Genomic DNA, 14958 nt, shown 5'->3' with positions numbered 1-14958 from the left:
GTCATGGTGCCTATGGTACAAGGTATTGAGAACTTCCCAGGATCCTGCCTCTTTTGAGGTAATCTCTGCCTGGTCAAGTCATCCAGTTCTTTGGTGAGCAAAGGGGGTTCATCCTCCCAAGTCTCATTACCAAATAACTTGTCATTTAGCTTCATGATTGCTCCAAGGTACTTAGCAACTTGCTCTTCAGTGACATCTTCGTCCTCTTCAGAGGAAGAATACTCATCAGAGCTCATGAATGGCAGAAGTAAATCCAATGGAATCTCTATGGTCTCAGTGTGAGCCTCAGATTCCCATGGTTCCTCATTAGGAAACTCACTAGAGGCCAGCGGATGTCCATTGAGGTCTTCCTCAGTGGCGCTCACTGCCTCTTTCTCCTCTCCAAATTCGGCCATGTTGATGGCCTTACACTCTCCTTTTGGATTTTCTTCTGTATTGCTTGGAAGAGTACTAGGAGGGAGTTCAGTAACTTTCTTACTCAGCTGACCCACTTGTGCCTCCAAGTTTCTAATGGAGGACCTTGTTTCAGTCATGAAACTTTGAGTGGTTTTGATTAGAATAGAGACCATGGTTGCTAAGTCAGAGTGGCTCTGCTTAGAATTCTCTGTCTGTTGCTGAGAAGATGATGGAAAAGGCTTGCCATTGCTAAACCTGTTTCTTCCACCATTATTGTTGTTGAAACCTTGTTGAGGTCTCTGTTGATCCTTCTATGAGAGATTTGGATGATTTCTCCATGAAGGATTATAGGTGTTTCCATAGGGTTCTCCCATGTAATTCACCTCTTCCATTGAAGGGTTCTCAGGATCATAAGCTTCTTCTTCAGATGAAGCATCCTTAGTACTGCCTGGTGCAGCTTGCATTCCAGACAGACTTTGAGAAATCATATTGACTTGCTGAGTCAATATTTTGTTCTGAGCCAATATGGCATTCAGAGTATCAATCTCAAGAACTTCTTTCTTCTGATTTGTCCCATTGTTCACAGTATTCCTTTCAGAAGTGTACATGAATTGGTTATTTGCAACCATTTCAATGAGTTCTTGAGCTTCTGCAGGCGTCTTCTTTAGATGAAGAGATCCTCCAGCAGAGCTGTCCAATGACATCTTGGACAGTTCAAATAGACCATCATAGAAGATACCTATGATGCTCCATTCAGAAAGCATGTCAGAAGGACACTTTCTGATCAATTGTTTGTATCTTTCCCAAGCTTCATAGAGGGATTCACCTTCCTTCTATCTAAAGGTTTGGACTTCCACTCTAAGCTTACTCAATTTTTGAGGTGGAAAGAACTTTGCCAAGAAGGCATTGACTAGCTTTTCCCAAGAGTTCAAGCTTTCTTTAGGTTGTGAGTCCAACCATATCCTAGCTCTGTCTCTTATAGCAAAAGGGAATAGCATAAGTCTGTAGACCTCAGGGTCAACCCCATTGGTCTTGACAGTGTCACAGATTTGCAAGAATTTAGCTAAAAACTGATGAGGATCTTCCAATGGAAGTCCATGGAACTTGCAATTCTGTTGCATTAGAGAAACTAATTGAGGTTTAAGCTCAAAGTTGTTTGCTCCAATGGCAGGGATGGAGATGCTTCTCCCATAGAAGTTGGGAGTAGCTACAGTAAAGTCACCCAGCACCTTCCTTGCATTGTTTGCATTGTTGTTGTTTTCGGCTGCCATGTCTTTTTCTTTGAAGATTTCTGTTAGGTCCTCTACAGAGAATTGTGCTTTAGCTTCTCTTAGCTTTCGCTTCAAGGTCCTTTCAGGTTTAGGGTCAGCTTTAACAAGAATGCCTTTGTCTTTGCTCCTGCTCATATGAAAGAGAAGATAACAAGAAAGTATGGAATCCTCTATGTCACAGTATAGCGATTCCTTGATGTATTAGAGGAAAAGAAGAATAGAAGGAGAAGGTAGAAGAATTCGAACTTATCAAGAGAGATAGAGTTTGAATTGTGCATTGAGGAGGAGTGTTAGTCCATAAATATAAGGATGTGAGAAGAGGGGAAGAAATTTTTGAAAATTAAAGTGAATTAATTAAAAGAAATTTTGAAAAATGGTAATTGATTTTTGAAAACTAAGATTGGGAAAGAAATTAAGTGAAATTTGAAAAAGATTTTGAAATTAGAAAGCAAAAAGATATGATTGAAAACTATTTTGAAAAAGATGTGATTAAGAAGATATGATTGAAAAGTTATGGTTTCAAAAAGATATGATTGAAAAGATATGATTGAAAAACAATTTAAAAAGATTTGATTTTTAAAATTAATGACTTGGCTAACAAGAAATTTAAAAGATATGATTCTGACATTAAACCTTTCTCAACAGAAAAGGCAAATACTTGAATCAAATCATTAATTGTTAGCAAGTATATTTTTGAAAATGGAAAGAAATTGATGTTGAAAATATATGATTGAAAAGATATGATTTGAAAAAGATTTGATTTTGAAAAATTATGAAAACTTGAAAAAAAATTGAATTAAAAACAGAATCTTCCCTCTTGTGCCATCCTGGCGTTAAACGCCCAGCCAGGTATCCTGGCTGGCGTTTAAACGCCAGTTTTCCTTCTTCACTGGGTGTTTTGAACGCCCAGCTTTTTCTGTGTAGTTCCTCTGCTGAATGTTCTGAATCTTCAATTCTCTGTATTATTGACTTGAAAAGACACAAATTAAAAAATTTTTGAATTTTTAATAATGAGGAATAATCAAAATGCAACTAAGATCAAATAGACAATGCATGCAAGACACCAAACTTAGAAGTTTGTATACTATTGACACTAACAAATTGAGAATGCATATGAGAAACAACATAACACTCAAGACAAGAGAATTTAAAGATCAGAGTAAAGAAATCATCAAGAACAACTTGAAGATCAATGAAGACACATGACTGAATTCGAAAAATGCAAGAAGAATAGAAACATGCAATTGACACCAAACTTAAAATGAGACACTAGACTCAACAAGAAACATAAAATATTTTTGGTTTTTATGATTTTGTAATTTTTTTGGTTTTTTCGAAAATTATGTGGAAAAAGAAAATAAAGAGGATCAAAACTTTTAACAAAAATTCCAGGAATCATGCAATGTTAGTCTAAAGCTGTAGTCTAAAATGATTAGACATGGCTAGCCAAGCTTCAGTAGGATATTACATTCAAGAGCTAAATTGATGAAAATCAATCAGCTTTGGTGATGATAAGAACATCACCTTGAAACTCTAGAATTCATTCTTAAAAATTCTGAAGAAAAATACCTAATCTAAGCAACAAGATGAACCGTCAGTTGTCCAAACTCAAACAATCCCTGGCAACGGCACCAAAAACTTGGTGCACAAAATTGTGATCATCAATGGCGCCATCAACATGGTACGTTCAATTGCAATCTCAACTCTTTATCACAACTTCACACAACTAACCAGCAAGTGCACTGGGTCGTCCAAGTAATAAACCTTACGCGAGTAAGGGTCGATCCCACGGAGATTGTTGGTATGAAGCAAGCTATGGTCATCTTGTAAATCTCAGTCAGGCGGATTCAAATGGTTATGGAGGATCAATGATTAAAAGATAAATAAAACATAAAATAAAGATAGAGATACTTATGTAATTCATTGGTGAGAATTTCAGATAAGCGTATGGAGGTGCTTTGTCCCTTCTGTCTCTCTGCTTTCCTACTGTCTTCATCCAATCCTTCTTACTCCTTTCCATGGCAAGCTGTATGTTGGGCATCACCGTTGTCAATGGCTACAGTCCCATCCTCTCAGTGAAAATGTTCAACGCGCTCTGTCACAGCACGGCTATTCATCTATCGATTCTCGATCATGTCGAAATAGAATCCAGTGATTTTTTGCGTCTGTCACTAACGCCCCACAATCGCGAGTTTGAAGCTCGTCACAGTCATCCAATCCTTGAATCCTACTCAGAATACCACAGACAAGGTTTAGACCTTCCGGATTCTCAAGAATGCCGCCATCAATTCTAGCTTATACCACGAAGATTCTGATTAAGGAATCCATGAGATACAATTCAAGCCTTGTTTGCATGTAGAACGGAAATGGTTGTCAGGTACGCGTTCATAAGTGAGAATGATAATGAGCGTCACATAATCATCACATTCATCATGTTCTTGGGTGCGAATGAATATCTTAGAACAAGAATAAGCTGAATTGATTATAAGAACAATAGTAATTGCATTAATACTCGAAGTACAGCAGAGCTCCACACCTTAATCTATGGTGTGTAGAAACTCCACCGTTGAAAATACATAAGAACAAGGTCTAGGCATGGCCGAATGGCCAGCCTCCCAAAATCTAAGAACTAGATGTCCAAAAATGATCCTAAGATCTAAAGTGATCAAAAGATTTCTAATACAATAGCAAAAGGTCCTATTTGTAGAGAACTAGTAGCTTAGGGTTTACAAAGATGAGTAAATGACATAAAAATCCACTTCCGTGCCCACTTGGTGTGTGCTTGGGCTGAGAATTGAAGCTTTCATGTGTAGAGACTTTTCTTGGAGTTAAACGCCAGCTTTTGTGCCAGTTTGGGCGTTTAACTCCCATTCTTGTGCCAGTTTCGGTGTTTAACGCCAGAATTCTTGAGCTGACTTGGAACGCCTGTTTGGGCCATCAAATCTCGGGCAAAGTATGGACTATTATACATTGCTGGAAAGCCCAGGATGTTTAATTTCCAACGCAATTGAGAGCGCACAAATTGGGCTTCTGTAGCTTCAGAAAATCCACTTCGAGTGCAGGAAGGTCAGAATCCAACAGCAACTGCAGTTCTTTTTAGCCTCTGAATCAGATTTTTGCTCAGGTCCCTCAATTTCAGCCAGAAAATACTTGAAATCATAGAAAAACACACAAACTCATAGTAAAGTCCAGAAAAGTAAATTTTAAATAAAAACTAATAAAAGTATAATAAAAACTAACTAAAACATACTAAAAATAATGCCAAAAAGCGTATAAATTATCCGCTCATCAGCTATCCGCACGAATGCGTCACTCACGCGTTCGCGTCACCAGCGGCGCACAGCTTATCTTAATCTGCCAAAATATCTTATCTTTTTCTTCCCCCAAATCCTACTTTTTCTTTTCCTTTCTTATTTCTTCCTTCCCCCTTCCTCCTTCTTCCTTCTTTCTTCTTCCTTCTTTCTCCTTTCTTTTTTATTTTCATGCATTTTTATGTTGGTGTTGGAGCTTTATTTGGATTCTACTTTATTATAACTGAGCTTGTGGATATTATAAGGATTAATTTGACAATTGATATTTTAAATTTGGCTCTCATATATATTTGGATTTATTACTTTCATTCCTCTTTTAACTCACAATACTTGTAATCCACCTGTATTTGAGATTATCATTCACAATTGTCATCATACAAGTGCTCTTTAATCCAGCTTATTTTAACAATTGATGATTGACCTATGCTTCTCATGCCTTTGCCTGCATGCTTTTACACATCTTGCATCTAATTGATTTAATATGTCTTGCTATATTTCCATTGATGTCCTAATTGCATGTAGTCGTGACCATGTATTTAAGACATTATCCCTTACCTTGGCATTGATTATCACTTAAATCTTCCTCCTCCCGGTTCTAGCTATTTGAATTACATGTCCCTTTCCTTTTTCCCTTTTTCAGGATGGCCAGTAAGAAGGGTAGAGAGAAAGCTACTCCCAAACCACCGGCAAGGAAAGGAACAAAAAGAGCACCAGCTGAGGAACCACAACCCCCATCCACCTGCACATCTTTGCATGCACCGAGGACGGTGCAATCTTTAAGTGTGGGGAGGTCGATACCGATCTCCACGGGTTAGTTAGTCCCTTCTCAACACCAATTTTTGTTTTTCATTATTGCATTTGCATGTTTGATTGCATATCTGTTTTATTTTGTGCATATTTTACCACTTGGTTGAAGTAACATTTTCTTTTTCAAGAAAATTTTTATAGCGTTTCACTAATTTGAATTAAACTTTTTTGAAAAACTTGTTTGGAGAAATATTATATTGGAACATGGTTTAGAGCTCGAACACACAAAACCAGTGAGATTTTGAGCCTATTTGATTGGTTGCATTTTATCAACCAATATATTTTATTTTTGTGTGTTTTTCTCTCTAAAATTGTGATCTTTGTCTTGCTTAATTCTATATTTCAATTATTTGATGTATGCATGCACTTATATGATTGAGGCCTTGTTTCACTGAGCTTACATACCCATATGGCCTTACCTTTTATTATCCTTTGCAAACCTATGTTGAGCCTATTTTACCCCTTGTTCTTTACTTTAGCTCATCACTAACTCTAAGCGGAAAACAATAATGTCCTTAATTTGAATCCTTGATTAGCTTAGACTAGTGAGAATGCTCATGAATTAAGTGTGGGGAAAAGTGGGTTTGGAAACGTTTAGTTTGGAAATTGAGTATGTTAGACTTTGTGTGAAAATGTGCAAAATAATAGTTGAGCACATATTATTGCATTCAATACTTTAATCATATGCATTGAGAAGAATAAAAGAAAAAAAAAGAAAAAAAAGAGAAAAAAAGTGAAAAAGAAAAAAAACAAATAATAAAAGGGGACAAAATGCCCCAAAGTAAGTGTTGGTATCAATGCATATGTACTGAACTCAAATTTAGGATGCATGAATATGTGAAAAAAATGGTTAATGGAAAGTTAGATGTTGTATTTTAATTAAATGGATTGTCTTAAGTTAGGTGGAAAGTTTATGTTAATTAAGGATTCAGATTTTAGTCCACTTGGCCAAATACAATCCTACCTTGACCCTAACCCCATTACAACCCTTAAAAGACCTCTTGATTTGTGTATTGGTGCATTAAATTTTTGTTTGTTAGATGAAGAGCAAGCTATAGAAAGCATGATTAGTAGAGAATTGAGAGAATTGACCCTAGACAATTGAGAGTTAGAATGATATACACTACCAAGTAAGGGTTCAGCGCTTAATTATATGTTCCCTGCTTTCATGAGCTATCTTCTTCTTGCAAGTTATTTGTATTGTATTTTGTGATTTGAATTAGTGAAATCCAATTCATATTTATTCTTGAAAGATTTATTTACTTTTTCACCAAGTAGGTAGAATCATTTTTGCATGTAGTTGCATTCACATTCATAGTTGCATTGCATGAGTCTTGCCTTTCCCTACTCATTTATTTAGTCTCCTTGAGTTTAGCATAAGGACATGCTAATGTTTAATGGGGAGGTTGATAAACCACTATTTTATGGTTTATATTGTGTTTTATTGGATGGTTTTATCAAGCTTTTCACCCACTTATTCATATGATTTGCATGTATTTATAATTCCTTCCTAAAAATATCCTATGATTAATAACTTGCTTCCTAAGGACCTTTTTGTTGTATATTTTTATCTTCCTTCATACCATTCGATGCCGTGATCTGTATGTTAAGTGTTTCAGACTTCATAGGGCAGGAATGGCGTAAGGAATGAAGAAGAAGCATGCAAAAATGGAAGGAATACAAGGAATTGAGGAGATAACAAGCGAAAAGTCACGCGGTCGCATGGCTCATGCGACCGCACGAATTAGAAGGAATTACCGTGACGCACTCGAGTGCCTGACGCGACCGCACGGATTGGAAGCTGCACGAACGACACGAAAGCGTGGACGACGCGCATGATGTGTGGAAAACAATCCAACACAAAACTCACTGGCAAGTGTACCGGGTCGCATCAAGTAATAATAACTCACATGAGTGAGGTCGATCCCACAGGGATTGAAGGATTGAGCAATTTTAGTTTAGTGGTTGATTTAGTCAAGCAAACAAAGATTAATTTGAGTGATTTTGTATCCGACAGTAAGTAAATAGCAGGAAATGTAAAGGGAGAGGGATGAATTGCAGAAATTAAAGAGAATTGAAAGTAAAGGTACTGAATCTTAAAGAACAAGAAATTAAATGACTGAAACTTAAAGTGCAAGAAATGTAAATTACAATGACTTAAAGTGCAAGAAATATAAATTGCTTGAAAAGAAAAGGGATTTGAGGACTGGGAATTCAGAATTTAAGCAAGAAAAGAAAAATTAAATTGCAGCAATTAACAAAGCAAGAGATGAACTGAAATTAACTAGAACTCAAACAGAAAGCAAAAATGTGATTGCAGCAGTGGTTCAGCAGAAGAACCAAAAAGAAAATTAGATCTCATGACTCCAGAGACTAGATAGCAGAGTCTAGATCTCAATTGTCTTCCTAGATCCAAGTTCACAAAGCAAGTAAAGAGAAATTCAAGATTGAAGCAGTAAAGGAAATGAAATTTAACTCAATTATGCAGTAAGAAAATCAAAGAGATCTTAAATGGAGATTGAGACAGAAGTTTCTCAATCCTTCACACTCAAGACTCAAACAAAACCCAGTAAAGAAAACAAAAAGATCAGCGGAAGAAGAAGGGAATTCTCTCCTCCAATTCTCAAGCTATTGCAGAAAACAGAAAAATGGAAAGTGAGCTCTCAAGTTGACTAAGGATGAAAATTAAAATGAAAGTAAGCTCCCTTTTTCTAATTCTAACTAACACCTATTTATACACTTTCTATTTTGGATCTAAGAATTTTGAGTGGGCTTTTTGATTTGGTGAAGAAATGAATTAAGTTGGATTTTTGAGTGAAATTCATCCCATCTTGCTCCCAGGAGGTTGCTATACTCTTGTGGAGAGCAGAGCAGGGAAGCCTTGCATGGGGATCCAATTAGCGTGCCAAGTGTGGGAGAGGCATCAGGATGCTGCCCTGCCCTTGTGGAGAGCAGGTGGTGGACGAAATTGTGATCAGTACAACTCAAATAATCCCCGGTGATGAACCCAAAAACTTGGTGTTCAATACCATGGCATAAACACAACTTCGCACAACTAACCAGCAAGTGTACTGGGTCGTCCAAGTAATAAACCTTACGCGAGTAAGGGTCGATCCCACATAGATTGTTGGTATGAAGCAAGCTATGGTCACCTTGTAAATCTTAGTCAGGCAAACTCAAATGGTTATGAATGATGAATAAAACATAAAGATAAAGATAGAGATACTTATGCAATTCATTAGTGGGAATTTCAGATAAGCATATGGAGATGCTGTGTTCCTTCCGTCTCTCTGCTTTCCTACTGTCTTCATCCAATCCTTCTTACTCCTTTCCATGGCAAGCTGTATGCAAGAGTTTCACCGTTGTCAGTGGCTACCTCCCATCCTCTCAGTGAAAATGTTCAACGCACCCTGTCACGGCACGGCTATTCATCTGTCGGTTCTCAATCAGGTTGGAATAGAATCCAGTGATTCTTTTGCGTCTGTCACTAACGCCCAGCCTTCAGGAGTTTGAAGCTCGTCACAGTCATTCAATCATTGAATGACGCCATCAATTCTAGCTTATACCACGAATATTCCAATTAAGGGATCCAAGAGATAAACATTCAAGCCTTGTTTGCTTGTAGAACAGAAGTGGTTGTCAGGCACTCGTTCGTAAGTGAGAATGATGATGAGTGTCACATAATCATCACATTCATCATGTTCTTGGGTGCAAATGAATATCTTAGAACAAGAATAGGCTGAATTGAATAGAAGAACAATAGTAATTGCATTAATACTCGAGGTACAGCAGAGCTCCACACCTTAATCTATGGTGTGTAGAAACTCCACCGTTGAAAATACATAAGAACAAGGTCTAGGCATGGCCGAGAGGCCAGCCCCCAAAACGTGATCAAAAGATTCAAAGATCTAAAGATGATCAAAGGATCCAAAGATGAAAATACAATAGCAAAAGGTCCTATATATAGATAACTAGTAGCCTAGGGTTTACAGAGATGAGTAAATGACATAAAAATCCACTTTCGGGCCCACTTGGTGTGTGCTTGGGCTGAGCATTGAAGCATTTTCGTGTAGAGACTCTTCTTGGAGTTAAACGCCAGCTTTTGTGCCAGTTTGGGCGTTTAACTCCCATTCTTGTGCCAGTTCCGGCATTTAACGCTGGGAATTCTGATGGTGACTTTGAACGCCGGTTTGGGCCATCAAATCTTGGGCAAAGTATGGACTAGCATATATTGCTGGAAAGCCCAGGATGTCTACTTTCCAACGCCTTGAGAGCGCGCCAATTGGGCTTCTGTAGCTTCAGGAAATCCACTTCGAGTGCAGGGAGGTCAGAATCCAACAGCATCTGCAGTCCTTTTTAGTCTTTGAATCAGATTTTTGCTCAGGTCCCTCAATTTCAGCCAGAAAATACCTGAAATCACAGAAAAACACACAAACTCATAGTAAAGTCCAGAAAAGTGAATTTTAACTAAAAGATAATAAAAATATACTAAAAACTAACTAGATCATACTAAAAACATACTAAAAACAATGCTAAAAAGCGTACAAATTATCCGCTCATCACAACACCAAACTTAAATTGTTGCTTGTCCTCAAGCAACTGAAAATCAAATAAGATAAAAAGAAGAGAATATACAATGAATTCCAAAAACATCTATGAAGATCAGTATTAATTAGATGAGCGGGGCTTTTAGCTTTTTGCCTCTGAACAGTTTTGGCATCTCACTCTATCCTTTGAAATTCAGAATGATTGGCTTCTTTAGGAACTCAGAATCCAGATAGTGTCATTGATTCTCCTAGTTAAGTATGATGATTCTTGAACACAGCTACTTATTGAGTCTTGGCCGTGGCCCAAAGCATTCTGTCTTCCAGTATTACCACCGGATACATACATGCCACAGACACATAATTGGGTGAACCTTTTTAGATTGTGACTCAGCTTTGCTAGAGTCCCCAATTAGAGGTGTCCAGGGTTCTTAAGCACACTCTTTTTGCCTTGGATCACAACTTTATTTCTCTTTTTTCTTTCTTTTTCTCTTTCTCCCTTTTTTTTCGTTTTTCTCCTTTTCTCTTTTTTTTTGTATTCACTGCTTTTTCTTGCTTCAAGAATCATTTTTATGATTTTTCAGATCCTCAGTAACATTTCTCCTTTTTCATCATTCTTTCAAGAGCCAACATTCATGAACCACAAATTCAAAAGACATATGCATTGTTTAAGCATACATTCAGAAAACAAAAGTATTGCCACCACATCAAAATAATTAAACTGTTATAAAATTCAAAATTCATGCAATTCTTTTCTTTTTCAATTAAGAACATTTTTTCATTCAAGAAAGGTGATGGATTCATAGGACATTCATAACTTTAAGGCATAGACACTAAGACACTAATGATCAAAAGACACAAACATAGATAAACATAAGCATAATTTTTGAAAAACAGAAAAATAAAGAACAAGGAAATTAAAGAACGGGTCCACCTTAGTGATGGCGGCTTGTTCTTCCTCTTGAAGATCCTATGGAGTGTTTGAGCTCCTCAATGTCTCTTCCTTGTCTTTGTTGTTCCTCTCTCATGATTCTTTGATCTTCTCTAATTTCATGGAGGAGGATGGAGTGTTCTTGGTGCTCCACCCTTAGTTGTCCCATGTTGGAACTCAATTCTCCTAGGGAGGTGTTTAGTTGCTCCCAATAGTCTTATGGAGGAAATTGCATCCCTTGAGGCATCTCAGGGATTTGATGATGAGAGGGGTCTCTTTTTTGCTCCATCCTCTTCTTAGTAATGGGCTTGTCCTCATCAATGGGGATGTCTCCCTCTATGTCAACTCCAACTGAATAACAAAGGTGACAAATGAGATGAGGAAAGGCTAACCTTGCCAAGGTAGAGGACTTGTCCGCCACCTTATAAAGTTCTTGGGATATAACCTCATGAACTTCTATTTCTTCTCCAATCATGATGCTATGAATCATGATGGCTCGGTCTATAGTAACTTCGGACTGGTTGCTAGTGGAAATGATTGAGCGTTGGATAAACTCCAACCATCCCCTAGCCACAGGCTTGAGGTCGTGCCTTCTCAGTTGAACCGGCTTCTCTCTTGAATCTCTCTTCCATTGGGCGCCCTCTTCACAAATGACTGTGAGGACTTGGTCCAACCTTTGATCAAAGTTGACCCTTCTAGTGTAAGGATGTTCATCTCCTTGCATCATGGGCAAGTTGAATGCCAACCTTACATTTTCCGGACTAAAATCCAAGTATTTCCCCCGAACCATTGTAAGCCAATTCTTTGGGTCCGGGTTCACACTTTGATCATGGTTCTTGGTGATCCATGCATTGGCATAGAACTCTTGAACCATTAAGATTCCAACTTGTTGAATGGGGTTGGTAAGAACTTCCCAACCTCTTCTTCGGATCTCATGTCGGATCTCCGGATATTCACTCTTTTTGAGTTTAAAAGGGACCTCGGGGATCACCTTCTTCAAGGCCACAACTTCATAGAAGTGGTCTTGATGCACCCTTGAGATGAATCTCTCCATCTTCCATGACTCGGAGGTGGAAGCTTTTGCCTTCCCTTTCCTCTTTCTAGAGGTTTCTCCGGCCTTGGATGCCATAAATGGTTATGGAAAAACAAAAAGCAATGCTTTTACCACACCAAACTTAAAAGGTTTGCTCGTCCTCGAGCAAAAGAGAAAAGAAGAGAGTAGAAGAAGAAGAAATGAAGGAGATGGAGATGGCTTTGTGGTTCGGCCAAAGAGGGAGAAGTAGTGTTTAGGTTGTGTAAAAATGAAGGAGTGAAGATGGGTTTATATAGGAGTGGGGAGAGGGGTAGGGTTCGGTCATGTATGGGTGGGTTTGGGTGGGAAAGTGTTTTGAATTTGAATGGTGAGGTAGGTGGGGTTTGATGAAGGATGGATGTGAGTGGTGAAGAGAAAGATGGGATTTGATGGGTGAAGGGTTTTTAGGGAAGAGGTGTTGAGGTGATTGGTGAATGGGTGAAGAAGAAGAGAGAGAGTGGTGGGGTAGGTGGGGATCCTGTGGGGTCCACAGATCCTGAGGTGTCAAGGAAAAGTCATCCCTGCACCACGTGGCGAGCAAAATTGCTCTTTGTGCCAATTCTGGCCTTAAACGCCGGGCTGGTGCCCATTCCTGGCGTTTAACTCCAAGTTCTTGCCCTTCTCTGGCGTTTAACGCCAGTCTGGTGCCCCTTTCTGGCGTTAAACGCCCAGAATGGTGCCAGACTGGGCGTTAAACGCCTACCTGCTAGCCTTACTGGCGTTTAAACGCCAGCAAGTTCTCCTCCAGGGTGTGCTATTTTTCTTTCTATTTTTCATTATGTTTTTGCTTTTTCGATTGATTTTGTGACTTCTCATGATCATCAACCTACAGAAAACATAAAATAACAAAGAAAAATAGAAAAAATATAACATTGGATTGCCTCCCAACAAGCGCTACTTTAATGTCAGTAGCTTGACAGAGGGCTCTCATGGAGCCTCACAGATGCTCAGAGCAATGTTGGAACCTCCCAACACCAAACTTAGAGTTTGAATGTGGGGGTTCAACACCAAACTTAGAAGTTGGTTGTGGCCTCCCAACACCAAACTTAGAGTTTGACTGTGGGGGCTCTGTTTGACTCTATTTTGAGAGAAGCTCATCATGCTTCCTCTCCATGGTGACAGAGGGATATCCTTGAGCCTTAAACACAAAGGATTCTTCATTCACTTGAATGATCAATTCTCCTCTATCAACATCAATCACAGCCTTTGCTGTGGCTAGGAAGGGTCTGCCAAGGATGATGGATTCATCCATGCACTTCCCAGTCTCTAGGACTATGAAATCAGCAGGGATGTAATGGTCTTCAACTTTTACCAGAACATCCTCTACAAGTCCATAAGCTTGTTTTCTTGACTTGTCTGCCATCTCTAGTGAGATTTTTGCAGCTTGTACCTCAAAGATCCCTAGCTTCTCCATTACAGAGAGAGGCATGAGGTTTACACTTGACCCTAGGTCACACAAGGCCTTCTTGAAGGTCATGGTGCCTATGGTACAAGGTATTGAAAACTTCCCAGGATCCTGTCTCTTTTGAGGTAATCTCTGCCTAGACAAGTCATCCAATTCTTTGGTGAGCAAAGGGGGTTCATCCTCCCAAGTCTCATTTCCAAATAACTTGTCATTTAGCTTCATGATTGCTCCAAGGTATTTAGCAACTTGCTCTTCAGTGACATACTCATCCTCTTCAGAGGAAGAATACTCATCAGAGCTCATGAATGGCAGAAGTAGATCCAATGGAATCTTTATGGTCTCAGTGTGAGCCTCAGATTCCCATGGTTCCTCATTGGGGAACTCATTGGAGGCCAGTGGACGTCCATAGAGGTCTTCCTCAGTGGCGTTCACTGCCTCTCCCTCCTCTCCAAATTCGGCCATGTTGATGGCCTTGCACTCTCCTTTTGGATTTTCTTCCGTATTGCTTGGAAGAGTACTAGGAGGGAGTTCAGTAATTTTCTTACTCAGCTGACCCACTTGTGCCTCCAAATTTCTAACAGAGGACCTTGATTCAGTCATGAAACTTTGAGTGGTTTTGATTAGATCAGAGACCATAGTTGCTAAGTCAGAGTGGTTCATCTTAGAACTCTCTGTCTGTTGCTGAGAAGATGATGGAAAAGGCTTGCCATTGCTAAACCTGTTTCTTCCACCATTATTATTATTGAAACCTTATTGAGGTCTCTGTTGATCCTTCCATGAGAGATTTGGATGATTTCTCCATGAAGGATTATAGGTGTTTCCATAGGGTTCTCCCATGTAATTCACCTCTTCCATTGAAGGATTCTCAGGATCATAAGTTTCTTCTTCAGATGAAGCTTCCTTAGTACTACCTGGTGCATTTTGCATTCCAGACAGACTTTGAGAAATCATATTGACTTGCTGAGTCAATATTTTGTTCTGAGCCAATATGGCATTCAGAGTGTCAATCTCAAGAATTCCTTTCTTCTGATTTGTCCCATTGTTCATAGGATTTCTTTCAGAAGTGTACATGAATTGGTTATTTGCAACCATTTCGATTAGTTCTTGAGCTTCTGTAGGCGTCTTCTTCAGATGAAGAGATCCTCCAGCAGAGCTATCCAAAGACATCTTGGACAGTTCAGACAGACCATCATAGAAAATACCTATGATGCTCCATTCAGA

General features: G+C 38.8%; 1 non-coding gene across 1 annotated transcript; it reads left to right on the top strand.

Moving 5' to 3' along the window:
- Window positions 1-1154: 1154 nt before the first annotated feature.
- LOC112704303 (small nucleolar RNA R71) lies at window positions 1155-1262 on the top strand. Its single transcript, XR_003154935.1, has one exon. It is a non-coding gene; the product is annotated as a small nucleolar RNA R71 (small nucleolar RNA).
- The last annotated feature ends 13696 nt before the right edge of the window (window positions 1263-14958 follow it).

The sequence above is a fragment of the Arachis hypogaea genome, chromosome 7 (assembly GCF_003086295.3).
Source record: "Arachis hypogaea cultivar Tifrunner chromosome 7, arahy.Tifrunner.gnm2.J5K5, whole genome shotgun sequence".
Taxonomy (NCBI): Eukaryota; Viridiplantae; Streptophyta; class Magnoliopsida; order Fabales; family Fabaceae; genus Arachis; species Arachis hypogaea.
Note: the sequence above shows the minus strand (reverse complement) of the source record. Positions and strands in the feature narration are given on the sequence as shown.